This window comes from Oryctolagus cuniculus, chromosome 4, assembly GCF_051225735.1.
Source record: "Oryctolagus cuniculus isolate XC-2025 breed Fujian yellow rabbit chromosome 4, ASM5122573v1, whole genome shotgun sequence".
Classification (NCBI taxonomy): domain Eukaryota; kingdom Metazoa; phylum Chordata; class Mammalia; order Lagomorpha; family Leporidae; genus Oryctolagus; species Oryctolagus cuniculus.
Genome location: NC_142870.1, coordinates 48,463,291 through 48,481,349, shown reverse-complemented (window position 1 = coordinate 48,481,349; position 18,059 = coordinate 48,463,291). Strand labels below are relative to the sequence as shown.

General features: G+C 38.7%; 1 non-coding gene and 1 pseudogene across 1 annotated transcript; both read right to left on the bottom strand.

The window, feature by feature from the left end:
• Positions 1-307: 307 nt before the first annotated feature.
• LOC100337745 (tubulin alpha chain pseudogene) lies at positions 308-1,499 on the bottom strand (annotated as a pseudogene).
• Positions 1,500-9,474: 7,975 nt separating this feature from the next.
• Positions 9,475-9,547, bottom strand: TRNAV-AAC (transfer RNA valine (anticodon AAC)). The gene has a single exon. It is a non-coding gene; the product is annotated as a tRNA-Val (tRNA).
• Positions 9,548-18,059: the final 8,512 nt, after the last annotated feature.

Sequence of the window (18,059 nt, the reverse complement as noted above, 5' to 3'; positions counted from 1 at the left end):
TTTTATTTTTGTAAAGCCTTTACTTTCAGATTGATGGAAATAGCTTACAGGTTCACATAAAAAAAACAGACATTATTACATTTGAGTGAAGACAACGTAGTAAGAAAAGTCTAATGGGTGTCAGCTAATGTTGAAGCTGAAGTTCAGAGATTATGACATGCTGTAGGGCTGAAAGGAGTGGAAAATTAGCATTTCTCTCCTCCCTCATCATCCTCTCATTCAACAGAATCCACACCAGTCTCCTCATCATCCTTCTCTTGGACAGTTATGTCCTCACAAGCTTCAGAAAACTCTCTCTCGCATCCCCTCAACCCACATACCAATGAACAAAGGCACACCTGGCACACATCAGGTCAAACTTTTGGTCCAGGTGAGCCCAGGCTCTCACAATGGTGTTGCTCAGCATGCACACAGCTCACAGCACCTTGGCCGGTCTCCACTGGGCACCACAGTTGGAGGATGGTAATTAATACTGATTTTGAAGCCAATGGGGTACCAATCCACAAAATGGATGCTGTTCTTGGTGTTAAAGGTGGTTATGACAGCACTGACATCTTTGGGAACCACGTCACCATAGACTACCAGGGACGAAGCCATGTATTTACGAAGCCATGTAAGGGTCACATTTTCACCATCCAGTTAGCTGGCTCAAAGCAAGCACTGGTAATCTCTGATATGCAATGCTGTTCATGGTAGGCTTTCTCAGCAGAGATGCCAGGGGCATATGTAGCCAGAGAGAAGTGTATGCAGGTATAGGGCTCCAGGTTGGCCTGGAATTCAGGGCCTGGAATTCAACATTCAGGGCTCCATCAAATCAGAGGAAAGCTGTGATAGATGACATAATCTAGCTATTAAGGCAGTTCAGATTAGTGTAGGCTGGGTACGTAATATTGAGATTTCTATGACAGATGTCATAGATGGCCTCGTTGTTTACCATGAAGGCACAGAGTGCTCCAGGGTGGTGTGAGTGTTGAGCATGGAGTTGTAGGGCTTCATCACAGCTGTTGAAACATGGGGGTCTGGGTAGATGGTGAATTCCAGCTTGGACTTTGTGCTGTAATTGACAGAGAGACATTCCATCAGCAGGGAAGTAAACCCAGAACCTGTTCCCCCCACCAAAGCTGTGGAAAACTGAGAAGCCCACAGGCTTGGACACTGGTCAGCCGGTTTGCAAATTTGGTCCAAGATGAGGTCAGTGATCCCCTTGCCAATGGTATAGTGCCCATGGGCAGAGTTATTGGCAGCCATCTTTCTTGCCTGTGGAAGAGTTCGCAGTAGGTGCTCGTGAGAACTTACTCAACGGCCATAGGCTTCAGGTCTACAAACAATGCCAAGGGACCAGACTTGCCAACGCTGGCCTCACTGAAGATGTTGAAGTTTTCTCCTCACCCACCGGTCTTGTCACTTGGCATCTGGCCATGAGGAGGGATGCCATTTTCTAGGAAGTAGAGCTCCCAGTGGACACCAAGCTTGGTTGAAGAGGATAAAGTTGCACTCATGTATGTTGGCTATGGGTTAGGAGGCAAAGCTGTCAGGAGCAGATGGCAGGTCCTGGTTACCATTCCTGACAAACTGAAAGTCAAGGGAAGTAACACACTTCTAAATTTTTACAAATATAAGGTACCTATGCTCTGCCTCATCTGGATGGATAGTTGATAGAAAATGCTTTAGGGGGCTGGCGCCGTGGCTCACTTAGTTAATCCTCCGCCAGCAGCGCCAGCATCCCATATGGGCACTGGGTTCTAGTCCTCCTCTTCCAGTCCAGCTCTCTGCTGTGGCCCGGGAAGGCAGTGGAGGATGGCCCAACTGCTTGGGCCCCTGCATCCGCATGGGAGACCAGGAGGAAGCACCTGGCTCCTGGCTTCGGATCGGCGTAGCTCCAGCCGTAGCGGCCATTTGGAAGGTGAACCAATGGAAGGAAGACCTTTCTCTCTGTCTCTCTCTCTCTCACTGTCTAACTCTGCCTGTCAAATAAATTAAAAAAGAAAATGATGCTTTAGAAAGCATTTTTAGGGGTTGGCACTGTGGCGCAGTAGGTTAATCTCACTCCTGCAGCACCAGCATCCCATATGGGTGCCAGTTTTAGTCCCAGCTGCTTCTCTTCTGATCCAGCTCTCTGCTATGGCCTGGGAAAACAGTGGAAGATGGCACAAGTGCTTGGGCCCCTCCATCCCTGTGGGAGACCCTGAAGAAGCTCCTGGCTCCTGGTTTCAGAGTGGCCCAGCTCCAGGAGTGAACCAGTTGATGGAAGACCTCTCTCTCTGTCTCCTTCTCTCACTGTAACTAAATAAATACAATCTTTAAAAAAAAAAGAAAGCATTTCTGTCATTGTCAAGGCAATATTATTTTAGTATTCATAAAATAATAACTTTTAAATACAGAAGCTATTTTTTAATATATAGATTCTGAAAGTTGGAGACAAAATGGCATCACAGGACATCATGAAAATGAAGGGGTTTTTTTGGCAGTTAAAATAGGGAAAACTGATGGGACAACTGAGAAATCACAAGAACAATACTTGAGACATACTACCCTACTAGATCTTAATAGCAACTGCCATGTTTAGATTTTATGTGGCGACATAATTTCAACAGGACAGCATCATCTAGGATGTTAAATAAACACTACCTATCTTACTTTTTATTAATTAATTAATTAAGTAATTAATTTGAAAGGCAGAGTAACAGAGAGAGAAAGATAAAGAGAATCTTCCATCCTGTGGTTCCCTCTCCAAACAGCAGCAATGGCCAGGGCTGGGCCAGGCCAAGGCAGGAGCCAAAAGCTTCATTCAGATCTCCCACATGGGAGCAGAGTCCTAAGAACTTGGGCCATCTTCCATTGCTTTCCCAGGTGCACAATTAAAGAGCTGGATCGAAGTGGAGCAGCTGGATCTTGAAATGGGGCCCATTTGGGATGCCGAGGCTGTGGGTGGTACCTAAACCCACTGTGCCACAGCACTGGGCCCTCTATTTTACTTTTTTCAACTGTTAAAAATTCTTATAGCTTTGTGGATTTTAGCATTGTACAAAACTATAGATTTAAAAAATTTTATGTATAATTCTATTTGTTCATCCCCCCCCAAAATTTTAATACAATACCAGAACCCTAGAGCTGTTTATTTTTTAAAAGGGGTATGTATAAGTGGCTGCTTCAAATTTCATAAAAAATGAATTAAATAATGTTTATTTGGTGAAAAAATAAAAGCCATGTGCAGTTTTCACTAACATGCATTTGCTATAAACTTTTTGAAGACACTCTTATTACCAAATTTGATATAGATAAAACTGACATAATACTTGGAAAGAGACTGGTTTGCAGCAAAAGGGAAACAGACAATTGGGCTTTCTGGCATGTTGGCATAACAGAAATGCCAGCTTAGCAACATGAATGCAATTGCCAAGAATGTGAACATACCCAGCTGTCCACTTCAACTAGGTTCTTACAGCTGCCACTCCATTGTCAGTAAGGTTCCCTACTCATACCTTATTCTTCTGTTAAACCGTGACTTATGTTGGTTTTTCCCGCTTGGCCTTTTACTTTCTTCCTTGACTTTTGTACAGGGTATTATCCCTTTGCCTCTACCTCCGTTATAGGAAAGGTAATTTTTCCAAGAGTGGATTCAATAAAATGATAAGTGTAGGATGGGTGTTTTAGTGCAGCAGATTAGCTTGGGATGCAAACAGCCCATATTGGAAATCTTAGTTTGAGTCCTTGCTAAGCTGTGCTTCCAATCCAGCTTCCTGCTAATGTGCCTGGCAAATAGTAGATGATGGCACAAGTGCTTGGATTCCTGTGACCTATGTGAAAGACGCTCCTGGTTGCTGGCTGTTGTGGGCATTTAAGGAGTGGACCAATATATGGAAGATCTCATATTCTCCCACCTCCTGCCATGTGTGTCTCTCTCCCTCTGTCACTCTGCCTTTCAAATATATTTTTAAAAAATCTTTAAATAAATGCAAGATGACAAGCATGTAAATACTTAGAACAGTCCCTGTAATATGGTAATGTTTCAAAATATGTATTCAATTTATTTAGAGATAATCTCTCTTAAAGATTAGGCAAAGTTTAGAAAGTTTGGGATCTTACTGACAGAATTTGTGGACTCAAAAGGCTTCCATAGCCTTGGCAGCTCACATCAAGGGCCTTGAGTGATCACTGATGTCATAAATGAGAGTGTCAACTGTTAAATCAACAACAGGAGTCACTGTGCACTTACTCACCACATAGGACCTCTGTCCTTAATGAGTTGTACACTGGGCCAGTGCTGTGGTGTAGCTGGTAAAATCTGTAGTGCTGGCATCCCATATGGGTTCTGGTTTGAGTTCCGGCTACCCACTTTTGATCCAGCTCTCTGCTATGGCCTGGGAAAACAGCAGAAGATGGCCCAAGTCCTTGGGCCCCTGCACCCATGTGGGAGACCCAGAAGAACCTCCTGGCTCCTGGCTTTGGATCAGCACAGCTCCAGCCATTGCGGCCAACTGGGGAGTGAACCAATGGATGGAAGACTTCTCTCTCTCTTTTTGTGTAATTCTTTCAAATAAACAAATAAATCTAAAAAAAAATAAAATGAATTGTAGTATGAGAATTAACAGTAAAAGTTTTTTTTAAAGATTTATTTATTTATTTGAAAGTCAGTGTTACACAAAGAGAGGAGAGGCAGAGAGAGAGGTCTTCCATCTGCTGGTTCACCCCCCAATTGGGTGCAATGGCTGGAGCTGTGCCAATCCAAAGCCAAGAATCAGGAGCATCTTCTGGATCTCCAATGTGCATGCAGAACCAAGGACTTGAGCCATCTTCTGCTGCTTTCCCAGGCCATAGCAGAGAGCTGGTTGAGAAGAGGAGCAGCCAGGACTCAAACCGGCACCCATATGGGATGCCGGCACTGCAGGAGAGCGCTTTACATGCTACACCACAGCATTGGCCCCAAAACTTGTTTTCAAAGAGTATTTTATACTTTGTGTGTCTGTGTGGGTGCAAACTGTTGAAATCTTTACTTAGTATAGAGTTGGTCTTCTGTATATAGTTAATTTAAAACGAATCTTAATGAAGAATGGGATGGGAGAGGGAGTAGGAGGTGGGACGGGAGTCAGGGTGGGAAGGCGGGTACGGAGCTACTATATTCCTAAACCTGTACCTATGAAATTTGTATTCATTAAATAAAAGCTTTCTTTAAAAAAAAGAAGCAAAGTTAAGTTATCCCTCTATCTTTGTCCTCTTCTCAAAGTGGTTTTGGTTATTTTAAGTCCTTTGCATTTTCATATGATTTTAAAAAAATTTTATTTGACAGCTAACATTATATGTATTTATCTTGTGTGATATATTGAAGTATTTATACCTTTTGAAATGGCTAAATCTAGCTAATTCACAAGTGTGTTACCTCAGATAGTTATTTTTATTTTGAGAGCACTTAAAATTCATGCTTTTTACATCTTTCATGAATATCAGTACAATATAGAATCAGTTTCTCAATGTCTAGTTCTAAAGAAAACTCCATGTTGGGTTTTCTGTCTACACAAATGGTACATCTCTTCATTATGGTTTAAATTTCTGTCACTATTACTTTGTAATTTACAGTGTAAGTGTGTTACACCTCCTTTGTCAGATTTATTCCCAAGTTATTTCATATTAGGGGTGATATTTTAATTTCCTTTTGTTCATATATACAGATACAATAGTGCTTTATGTGTTGCCTTTATATTCTATAAATTTAATAAATTCATTTGTAAGTTCTAGTAGTTTAAAAAAAGAAAGTTTGGGATCTGTTTATTGTCACATATCAAATTAAGGCAAAATTCATATTAAATCACACTAATTTTCACATTTACAAAAAAAAACCTTTTGTGGTAAGTGGTGAGCTTATAAAGAACAAGATTTTTCTATAGTTTCTTAAGGTGCTACTTTAATAATCTATTTTTGATTGTCCTTGATATGCTGAAGTATAATTCCTTTTTCTATTTTAGGACATTCTCATCTGCTGTTCTGCCCTTGGATATTCCTTGCAGGTTTGAAGAGTCCTCCGGAAGACAATTATGGATTTATCCATTGACATTCCAACCTTATTATTGAGCCTATTTCATCTTGAAATTTTCCCATATTGTATGCATGCCTAAGCATGCCTGTAAGATAGTGGATTCTCTATTTAATTTACATCTTTCAATTCAAAGCACAAGCTTTTGAAAGTGGATTGACTATTCTTTCAATTCACTATGGAAAAACAGTATTATAGTCTAAAATATACCTGTAGTATAGCCAGACAAGATATTAGAGCAACAACAACAAAAAAGACTATATTTTAAGATATCTGGATCACTATACAAAATAACCTGAGGTTCCCTAGTAGAATTCTAGCTAATTATAGAGGGAAACTTGGGGCAAGTGACTTAAAGGACATCCCAACTAAGGAACTGGGACACTTTAACCATTTTGGAAATTAGATTTCCTCAGTAGGATTATTCAACTTTTGATGAAAAAAGTAAAAAGAAGATGTAATTCATAAAATAATGAAAGACCCAGATTTCAAGGCAAAAAGGACTTGTATGAAATGCTAAGAGCTTAGATCTCATCCTGCAGATAATGGGGAGTTACTGAAGAATTTTTAAGCAGGAAAATGACTTGATAGGATTTTGTAGGAAAAGCACTTTGGTAGCAACAGTGTACATTTGGAGTTGTGAGCATCAGGTGGGAAGAAAATCCAACAGCCTAGGCCACTTTAACTAAGGCAACGCCAAAGGCACTAAGAGAGAATAACAACAACAATGACAATAATCAAAGGTAGGACTTGTTTGTCACCTAGACATGAGAGTGAAGAGGAAAGAGAACATGACTCTCAAGTCTCTGACTTGTGTCACAGATGGATGGATGGTGGTACTTTTAAATAAAATGAAGAGAGAGTATGAATCAGGAGAGTTAGAAGTAAGGATGTTCACTCTGAAGGCCACAATTTTCCCAATGAACTGGAAGGTAGGGACATTTTCTGAAAGAAAGAAGTGCTTATATAGGAGATATGTAAAGTTTGGAAAAGTCACTCATGGAAATGCAAAAGGAAGCTAGCCAAGGAACGGACAAATTTATTGAGTATAAAAATCTAAGGAGAGGTGTGTGTGCATGAATTTGTGGTATAATATGTACAGTTGTGTAAATTTGTAGGATATCAATTTGTATTGCAACTGATTTTCTTTTTGTTCGAATGATGCTCAGCCATTGTTATTATTAGTAGAAGAATGAACTATGGAACTACAGAATAGGATTGTAAGGTTTTTTTAAGATTTTTATTTTTATTTGAAAGACAGAGTTACAGAGAGAGATAGAGACAAAGAGAGAGAGAGAGAGAGGTCCTCCATCTGCTGGTTCACTCCCCAGATGGCCACAATGGCCAGAGCTGCGCCAATCTGAAGCCAGGAGCCAGGAGTCTCTTCTGGGTCTCCCACATGGGTGCAGGAGCCCAAGGACTTGGGCCATCTTCTACTGCTTTCCCAGGAAACAGCAGAGAGCTGGATTAGAAGTGGAGCAGCTGGGACTAGAACCGGTGCCCATATGGGATGCCGGCGCTTCAGGCAGGGCTTTAACCCACTGTGCCACAGCACCGGCCCCAGGATTGTAGATTTAAATATCAAGTGCAATGTTACTGTAAGAGCAGGAAGAAGATGAGAACTCCATGAAAGAAAAGTTTTAAAGAATCAATCATAAGGCCAGGATGGAAAAAGAAAGAAAATCAGGAGTGGAAAGGATAATCTCTGAGAACAAAAGTATAAAAACAGGTGTCAAGGAAATAGAATTACTGTATGTTAAAAATGATAGAGTGATAAAGATGAAATAAAAAGTACTGCTATTAAATTTTCTTAAGTGGAAAAATTCTAGATCTGTTTTGTCCAGATCCGTGTTTAGCTACTAGCCACATGTGGCTATTTATATTTAAATTAATTGAAAAGAATGTTCCTTAGTGTTGCACTTGCCACATTTCAAATAGGCTATCATGATGTACATATTGGATAGGATGAATAAAACATTCACATCATGCAGAAAGGTCCACTGGAAAGTGTAGCTCTTGATAATTCATGTTCCAGGGAATGCCCAGAAATCTGAGTACTGAAGATAGTGGAGACAACAGCTGCTGAAGGAGAGGCAATTAAGAACCCAGGAAGGTAGGATCTTGGGTAGGTTTTCCACAGAGATGTTGAATTCAACCTGTAGGTTGGCAAGTTTTAACAGAAAATGTATGAGTTAGACAGTAAACTCCTCCGTGATTATAGAGTGCATGACTTGATAGATGAACTAAACTTTGTTGGGAGTTGTAATGAGCTTTGTGACAGTGTATCCTAAGCCCTGTATGGTTTATTGTATTGTCCCTTGCTCCCTAAATATGCTTGCTTGACTGACTCAGTCTTGGTCCTATTTCCTGAGTGATATCCCAGATTCCACTTAAACTTTTTCTCATTTAAAAAGAAAATCACCTAGAATCTTCTAATCCATAGTCAGACGCGTTATCCATTGCGCCACTGGCCCACCCACTATCTGCTTCTCCTGGTCTCCCAAGCGGGTGCAGGGCCCAAGCACTTGGGCCATCCTTCACTGCACTCCCAGGCCACAGCAGAGAGCTGGACTGGAAGAGGGGCAACCGGGACAGAATTTGGCTCCCCGACCAGGACTAGAACCCGGTGTGCTGGTGCTGCAGGCAGAGGATTGGCCTAGTGAGCCACTGCACTGACCATTTGCAACAAAATGGAGGAATCTGGAAAACATTATGCTGAATGAATTAAGCCAGTCCCAAAGGGAAAAATAACATATGTTCTCCCTGATCGGTGACAACTAACTGAGCACCAAAAGGGAAACCTGTTGAAGTGAAATGGACACTATGAGAAACAGTGACTTGATCAACCCTTGTCCTGACTGTTGCTGTACAATGTAATACTTTATCCATTTTAGTATTTTTTTTGTTCTAGTACTATTGGTTGAACTCTGTAATTAACACACAATTATTCTTAGGTGTTTAAATTTAACTGAAAAGTGATCCCTGTTAAATATTAGAGTGGGAATAAGAGAGGGAGAAGATGTACAATTTGGGACATGCTCAATCGGACTTGCCCCAAATGGTGAAGTTAGAATGTGCCAGGGGATTCCAATTCAATCCCATCAAGGTGGCATGTACCAATGCCATCTCACTAGTCCAAGTGATCAATTTCAGTTCACAATTGATCACACTGATAGGTCTAAGAATCAAAGGGATCACACAAACAAGACTAGTGTTTGGAATACTAACTGATAGAAAAAAAAAAAAAAAGGGAGAGAACGATCCAACATGGGAAGTGGGATCCACAGAAGACTCATAGAATGGCAGATGTCCTAAATAGCACTTTGGTCTCAGAATCAGCCCTTAAGGGAGTCGGATATGGCTGAAGAGCCCATGAGAGTATTTTAGGCATGAAAAGCCAAGACACTCTGGCAAAAAAAAAAAAAAAAAAAAAAAAAAACACCCTCTGTTTCCACCCGGTCACGAACCGGGGACCTTTCGCGTGTTAGGCAAATGTGATAACCACTACACTACGGAAATCTTTACTTAATGTATGCTAAACTGATCATCTGTATATAAAGAGAATCGAAAATGAATCTTGATGTGAATGAAAGGGGAGAGAGAGTGGGAAAGGGGAGGGTGGCGGGTGGGAGGGACGTTATGGGGGGGAAAGCCATTGTAATCCATAAGCTGTACTTTGGAAATTTATATTCATTAAATAAAAGTTTAAAAAAAAACCTAAATGAAAGATCTCTGCGAGTGAGATCCCAGTGGAAAGAACAGGGCCATCAAAGAAGGAGGTACCTTTCTCTGAAGGGAGGAGAGAACTTCCACTTTGACTATGACCCTGTCTGAGTAAGATCGAAATCGGCGAACTCAAAAGGCTTCCATAGCCTTGTTATCTCATGACTAGAGCCTAGGGAGAACACTGACACCATAAACAAGAGTGTCACATTGTTAAGTCAACAACAGGAGTCACTGTGTACTTACTTCTCATGTGGGATCTGTCCTTAATGTGTTTTCCAATGTGAAGTAATGCTATAACTAGTACTGAAACAGTATTTTACACTTTGTGTTTCTGTGTGGGTGCAAACTGATGAAATCTTTACTTAATATATACTAAATCGATCTTCTGTATGTAAAGATAATTGAAAATGAGTCTTGATGTGAATGGAATGGGAGAGGGAGCGGGAGATGGGAGGGGTGCTAGTGGGAGGGAAGTTATGGGGGGTGAGCCTTTGTAATCCATAAACTGTACTTTGGAAATTTATATTCACTAAATAAAGTTAAAAAAAAAAAAGAAAAGAAAAAAAAAAGAAAATCATCTCTTCTGATGTATGAGGCTGCTTGTGCCAATTCAATTCTGTGGGACAGAAAAGGGAGCTACTGTATTACCTTTGTGGTTTTTTTTGTTTGTTTGTTTTGTTTTGTTTTGTTTTTTGACAGGCAGAGTGGACAGTGAGAGAGAGAGACAGAGAGAAAGGTCTTCCTTTTCCGTTGGTTCACCCTCCAGTGGCTGCCGTGGCTGGCGCGCTGTGGCCGGCACATGGCGCTGATCCGAAGGCAGGAGCCAGGTGCTTCTCCTGGTCTCCCATGGGGTGCAGGGCCCAAGCACTTGGGCCATCCTCCACTGCACTCCTGGGCCACAGCAGAGAGGTGGACTGGAAGAGGGGCAACTGGGACAGAATCCGGCACCACGACTGGGACTAGAACCTGGTGTGCTGGTGCTGCAGGCGGAGGATTAGCCTATTGACCCACAGCGCCGCCGGCCATGTATTACCTTTGTAAGGATAAGGTAATCAGGTAGCTGAAAATACTGCATCCAGGGGTACAGGCAGTTACAGATTTTTACGGAAGACTCAACAGAGATTATCCATATTAGTATACATGACACAGTAATCTTTTGTTGAAGAATACAATTTAATTTGTCTAGGGTTGTTGTATTAATTAAACACATTCTGTTATCATCTAGGACTTACATTTAAGTTTTATGATTAATTTAAAAGGGATCTCTAGCATGCGGAATCTGATATAGCTAGCTTATTGACTGTTCATGGCCAAAGGTTATCACATACAACAATTTCCAGTGGCACCAGAGCTACCTGTCATGACAATATCCTGGCCCCCTTTCTTTTCTTGAGAGTTGGCAGTTAAAGGTATTGCCCACAGTAAACCTTCTTTATTAACATCAATTCATGAGTCAGCACAAATCATCCAGGCCTCTTATTCCACTACCCTTCAACCCATTGATTATTATGATACCCAAGCAAGAAAAGATTTACCATTTTAGAAAGGTTACTAACACCATATTTGGATGAATAAACGAAGAATGTTTTTCTCCATAACATTAACAATTGTAAAAACCTTTTCTATTTTCACCCTAGCTAATCCCTCTGAATTTTGTCCATTTTCGTTAATGTCTGCAACTTTATTGCCATTTGTTTTCATGAACTGGAAAGAAGCTGGCTACTATGGTCCTCTTTCATATTTTTCAATGGATCATACGTTTTCAGTCTGTCGATTATGCAAGGTTGTGTAGTTATTTGTGTGTAATAGGCTCTTCCATAGCAATATGCAGTGGAAAATTCCTTTTGACAAGCCATAGCAAGCTTAATTGAGTCATGACGTATACCATTAAACAGCTTCCAATGAAGCAGACAATCCTTTTTCTAAGGCAGCATATGCTTTCACTGGGTTTCAACATGACTATATAGTCTCACTTGACTGAAGAAATTAATTTCTTCATTTATAAAAAGTTACAGAAAGGTATGGAGTTAGAATTTGACTTAGCGAATTAAATCTTAAAGAGGTATGCACTCTAACAAGGTTTAGTCCTCCTCAGATTTAGTGAAATCTACTTTTTAAAAATTTAGCATCAATTCACAGTTCATTTTTAAAATATTTTGCTTACTTTATTAATTAGTCATTACCAATGAGAATCCCAAATCAACTCTTTTTAAATTTTATTTTATTTTAAACATCACACAGTAGTAATATTAACAGAAAATATTCTGTCACGATAGTATTTCTGATTCTCTCCCATTGACTGTGCAGCCTGCAGCCATTCAAAATTCTGACATTACTTTTAATGTTTTCAAGACAGATGATGTTAGAGCTTTCAGCACCAGTACTAGATTATCAGCACATATTAATTAACCTGTGAACCTCCATCTGAATACTCTTCAGATCCCTTTGGGATCTGTGTGGATCATAGCATCAGAGTCAGCCTGAAGACTGACAGCAGTAATGGAAATCATACTTACTTCCTCGCCAATGCAGCAATAAGGAAGGGAAAGGGAGATTGTAAACCATTGATTTGAACCATATAAATGGGTTGAAAATAAATTGTGCTATCTGCTCTATTTGTCCCTAAAGCCAAATTTTCTTAACATATAAGTAGTCCCAGTGAATTGCATCAAAGGATTTCTTGGCAACTAATAAAATTGTTGCTATTGGTTCCAATTTTCTCTTTGTATTCCAGATGAGTTTCATTAGTCTATGCAGAGTCTCTGATGCTTATCCTCCAGGCATAAAGTCCTTTCAGATAAGGGTCTATTAGATTTGTGATTATTTAGTCATGTAGGAAGTGTTCAGGTAGCTATTATTTTACGTTGTAGGCAAGAATATTTTCACAATACTGTTAAGAGAGTAATATGTAATCTTGAGAATAAAGTTATATGGATATATTCAATAGAATAATGAACTGCAGGCCACTTTGTTTCCAATACATAGATAATATCTGATGCTTTGAAAATTCTGTACAAATCATGTAAGTCCATTACATTTATTCAGTTTATTTCTAAAACTAGTGCTTATTCAGCACTCTGATGGCAGAAATTTAGGTTCGTAAGCAACCCAAATTGTTACAAAGCTATTTGAAAGCAACTCAGCAACACAGAAAGTAATATCAATTAGTATTTGCTTTCCCACTGATATTGCAAGGCTGCTTCAAATTTCTGTTCATCTCAGCATCTTCTAAGGAGAGGGTAAAACAGAATACCTCCATGAAAGATACCTGGGTGTGACAATCAAAAATACAAAATTTAGAACATGGTATGAAATGCTTCAAAGGTTTTGTTCCAAGTAGAGTTTAATCCTTTGATGTTCTGGGGGCAGGGAGTTACATAAAAGTGGGGAACAATAAAGAAGAGGGGTAAAGACAGTTGATAACAAAGAGGTTTCCTATAATCTAGTCTCTGTGAAACAGCACTGCACTGGGGCAAGAGCTTTAACTCTGTAACCACTTTTAATATTGGCCCTACTAACTTCTAAGATGAATCCCGTTCACAATATCTTCAAAAAATTTTTAAAATCTTAGAATAAGTTTAACCAAGGATGCCAAAGATCTCTACATTGAAAATTACAAATCATTAAAGAAAGAAATAGAAGACAACAAAAAAATGGAAAGCCAAGACACTCTGGGGGAAAAAAAACCTAAATGAAAGATCTCTGTGAGTGAGATCCCAGTGGAAAGAACAGGCCATCAAAGAAGGTGGTACCTTTCTCTGAAGGGAGGAGAGAACTTCTACTTTGATTATGGCCTTGTCTAAATAAGGCCAGAGTCTGTGAACTCCAGAGGCTTCCACAGCCTTGGCAACTCATGACAAGAGCCTAGGGGGATTACTGACATAATAAGTAGGAGTGTCAATTGTTAAATCAACAACAGGAATCACTGTGCACTTATTCCCCCTATAGGATCTCTATCCTTAATGTGTTGTACTATGCAAATTAATGGTAAAATTAGTATTCAAATGGTACTTTACACTTTGTGTGTCTGAGTGTGTGCAAATTGTTGAAATCTTTACTTAGTATATACTAAGTTGATCTTCGCTATATAAAGATAATGAAAAATGAATCTTAATGAAGAATAGGATGGGAGAGAGAGTAGAACATGGGATGGTTTGCGGGTGGGAGGGTGGCTATGGGGGGGAAAACTGCTATAATCCAAAAGTTGGACTTTCATAATTTATATTTATTAAATAAAAGTTTTAAAAAATTCAAAAAAGAAAAAAAAAAGACTGATACTGGCAACCAACCAACAAAAAACAAACAAACAAACAAACAAACAAAAAAACAGACATGTAATCCAATGGAACAGAATAAAAACTCCAGAAATCAATCCACACATTTACAACAAACTAATCTTTGACAAAAGAGCTAAAACAGTCTCTGGATCAAGGACAGTCTCTTCAATAAATAGTGTTGAGAAAACTGGATCTCAGTGAGAAGTATGAAACAAGACCTCTACCTTAGACCTTACACAAAAATCCCTCAAATGGATCAAAGACCTAAATCTGTGGCCCAATCCCATCCAATTACTACAGAAGAATATTGGGGAAACTTGGCAATACATTGGCATTGGCCAAGACTTCTTGGAAAAGACCCCAGAAGTATAGGCAATGAAAGCCAAAATTGACAAATGGGATAACATCAAGAAATACTCAGCAAAGTCAAGAGGCAACTGACAGAATGGGAAAAATTATTTGCAAACTATTCAACTGGTAAAGGATTAATAACCAGAATATATACAGAACTCAAGAAAACAACAACAAACAAGCAAACCAGTTAAAGAAATGGGCAAAGGATTTGAACAGGAATTTTCAAATTGCCAAAAAAACACATGAAAAAATGCTCAGGATCACTAGCCATCAGAGAAATGCAATTCCAAACCACAATGAGGTTTTATTTCACTTCAGTTAGAATGGCTCTCATATAGAAATTAACAAATAAAAAATGCTGGCAAGTATGTGGGGAAAAAGGTACCTTAATCCACTGCTGGTGGGAATGTAAACTGCAATCACTGTGGAAGCCAGTATGGAGATACCTTAGAAGACTGCACTACCATATGACCTAGCCATCCCACTCCTTAGAATTTACCCAAACCAAAAGAAATCAGCTTATAAAAGACTGATCTCTACTCCCATGTTTATTGAAGCTCAATTCACAATAGTTAAGATAGGGAATCAACTCAGATGTCTATCAACTAAAGACTGGATAAATAAGTTATGGTATATATACACCATATATATGTGTGTGTGTGTGTGTATGTGTGTGTGTAGGATGTATATGTATATATTATGTGTGTATATACACACATAAAATATGGTATATATACATATATATGGTATGTAATACACAGCAGTAAAAAAAATGAAATCCTATAGTTTGCAACAAAATGGATGCAACTGGAAACCATTATACTTAAGTGAAATAAGGTAGTTCCAAAGAGAATATATAGTATTAGGTAGCTAACAGAGTACCTAAAAGGTAACCTATAGGAGTGAAAGTGACATGTTGAGATGTGATGATTTTTAATAGCTCTGACTCTACTGTTGAAAACAATGTGGTTTTTTTGCTCATACTATTTGTTGAACTCTTTACTTAGTGTATGGTTAATCTCATGAGTATAAAGTTAACTGAAAATAGATCATTGTAAAAAATAAGAATAGGAATAGGAGAGGGAGAAGAAAGAATGGTGGGAGCGTGGAAGAAGGGAGGATAGGGTGGAAAATAACACTATGCTTCTGAATCTGTATATACAAAATACATGAAATTTGTATACCTTAGATGAAATTTTAAAAATACATATATAGTCCTACCCCTTACTTACCAGTGTGGTCTTAGCAAGCTATGAACAACACTGAGATTGGGTTTTTCATTCAGAAAAGAGAGTGACAAAACTTATTCCTAGAGTTATTTTAAAGTCAAAAAAGACAACAAATATAAAAAATCCAATTAAGTTTAGTAGTCAGTAAATGTTAGCTGCTTCATTGCAATTATTGTAAGTCATAAAGTTATATGTACCATACACACACAAATATATATATATATACACATATATATGCACTCTATTTTCAATAATTATAGGAAGGTCTGACACAAGGCATTCTAAATATTCAGATTAAGCTTCATGGTATTACATTGGGAAAATAATGAAATTCAACAAACACAAGAGTAAAAATTTACTCTGACTAACCCACATAGAAGCAATTTGCTTTATAAACCTATAGTAGCAAAAATAGTATCAAACTATGAAACAGAAAAAAAAAACAAAATATGCAAATTATAAAAAATATTTTTCCCATTATCAGGAATCTGTATTATGCCAGTGTATTTGATGGTATCTCAAAGATCTAGATTTACTTTAAACTATCAGATGTAAAGAAAAGAAAATGTTAATGGAATGAAAGTATACACAGAAAAAATTCTTCCTAGGTCATCCCAGTTATATGAATAAATAGTCTCTAGATTAATGTGTAGAATGTAATGAACAACTCAAAGTACTCAGTTTCAAAAGAATTTCTATTGGTAGAATCAGAAAAGTTTTTTAATTAAAAAAGCTAATTTCCAAGTAGATACAATATTTTGAAGTATGCTACATATTTTTTTAACTTTTATTTAATGAATATAAATTTCCAAAGTACAGCTTATGGATTACAATGGCTTCCCCCCCATACCGTCCCTCCCACCCACAACCCTCCCCTCTCCCACTCCCTCTCCCCTTCTATTCACATCAAGATTCATTTTCGATTCTCTTTATCTACAGATCAGTTTAGCATACATTAAGTAAAGATTTCAACAGTTTGCTCCCACACAGAAACATAAAGTGAAAAATAATAGATGATTTTTTAAATGATGATGAAATCAGATCAGACCTATTGTCATGTTTAATCCCAGTGAGAGTCAAGTTGGGAATTGATAATTTCTTCTTTTTTTTTTTTTTACAGAAGATCAGTTTAGTATACATTAAGTAAAGCTTTCAACAGTTTGCACCCCCATAGAAACACAAAGTGAAATATACTCTTTGAGTACTCTTTATAGCATTAAGTCTCAGTGCACAGCACATTAAGGACAGAGATCCTACATGAGGAGTAAATGCACAGTGACTCCTGTTGTTGACTTTACCAATTGACACTCTTGTTTATGACCTCAGTAATCTCCCCATGCTCCAGTCATGAGTTTCCAAGGCTATGGAAGCCCTCTGAGTTCTCCGATTCTTATCTTGTTTAGACAAGGTCATAGTCAAAGTGGAGGTTCTCTCCTCCCTTCAGAGAAAGGTACCTCCTTCTTTGAAGACATGTTCTTCCCACTGGGAACTCACTCACAGAGATCTTTCATTTAGGTTTTTTTTTTTTTCCAGAGTGTCTTGGCTTTCCATGCCTGAAATACTCTCATGGGCTTTTCAGCCAGATCCGAATGCCTTTAGGGCTGATTCTGAGGCCAGAGTGCTATTTAGGACATCTGCCATTCTATGAGTCTGCTGAGTATCTCGCTTCCCATGTTGGATCACTCTCCCCTTTATTTATTCTATCGGTTAGTATTAGCAGGTACTAGACTTGTTTATGTGCTCCCTTTGATTCTTAGTCCTTTCATTATGATCAATTGTGAACTGAAATTGATCACTTGGACTAGTGAGATGGCATTGGTACATGCCACCTTGATGGGATTGAATTGGAATCCCCTGGTATGTTTCTAACTCTACCATTTGGGGCAAGTCAGCCTGAGCATGTCCCAAATTGTACATCTCTTCCCTCTCTTATTCCCATTCGTATGTTTAACAGGGATCACATTTCAGTTAATTTTCAACACTTAAGAATAGCTGTGTATTAATTACAGAATTAAACCAGTCATATTAAGTAGAGCAGACAAAAAAACTACTAAGAGGGATAATGTATTAAGTTGTTCATTAACAGTCAGGGCTATGCTGATCAAGTCACCGTTTCTCATAGTGTCCATTTCACTTCAACAGGTTTCCTTTTTGGTGTTCAGTCAGTTGTCACTGATCAGGGAGAACATATGGTATTTGTCCCTTTGGGACTGGCTTATTTCACTCAGCATGATGTGTTCCAGATTCCTCCATTTTGTTGCAAATGACTGGATTTCATTGTTTCTTACTGCGGTATAGTATTCTAAAGAATACATATCCCATAATTTCTTTTTTTATTTTTTTTTAACTTTTATTTAATGAATATAAATTTCCAAAGTACAGCTTATGGATTACAATGGCTTCCCCCCCATACCGTCCCTCCCACCCACAACTCTCCCCTTTCCC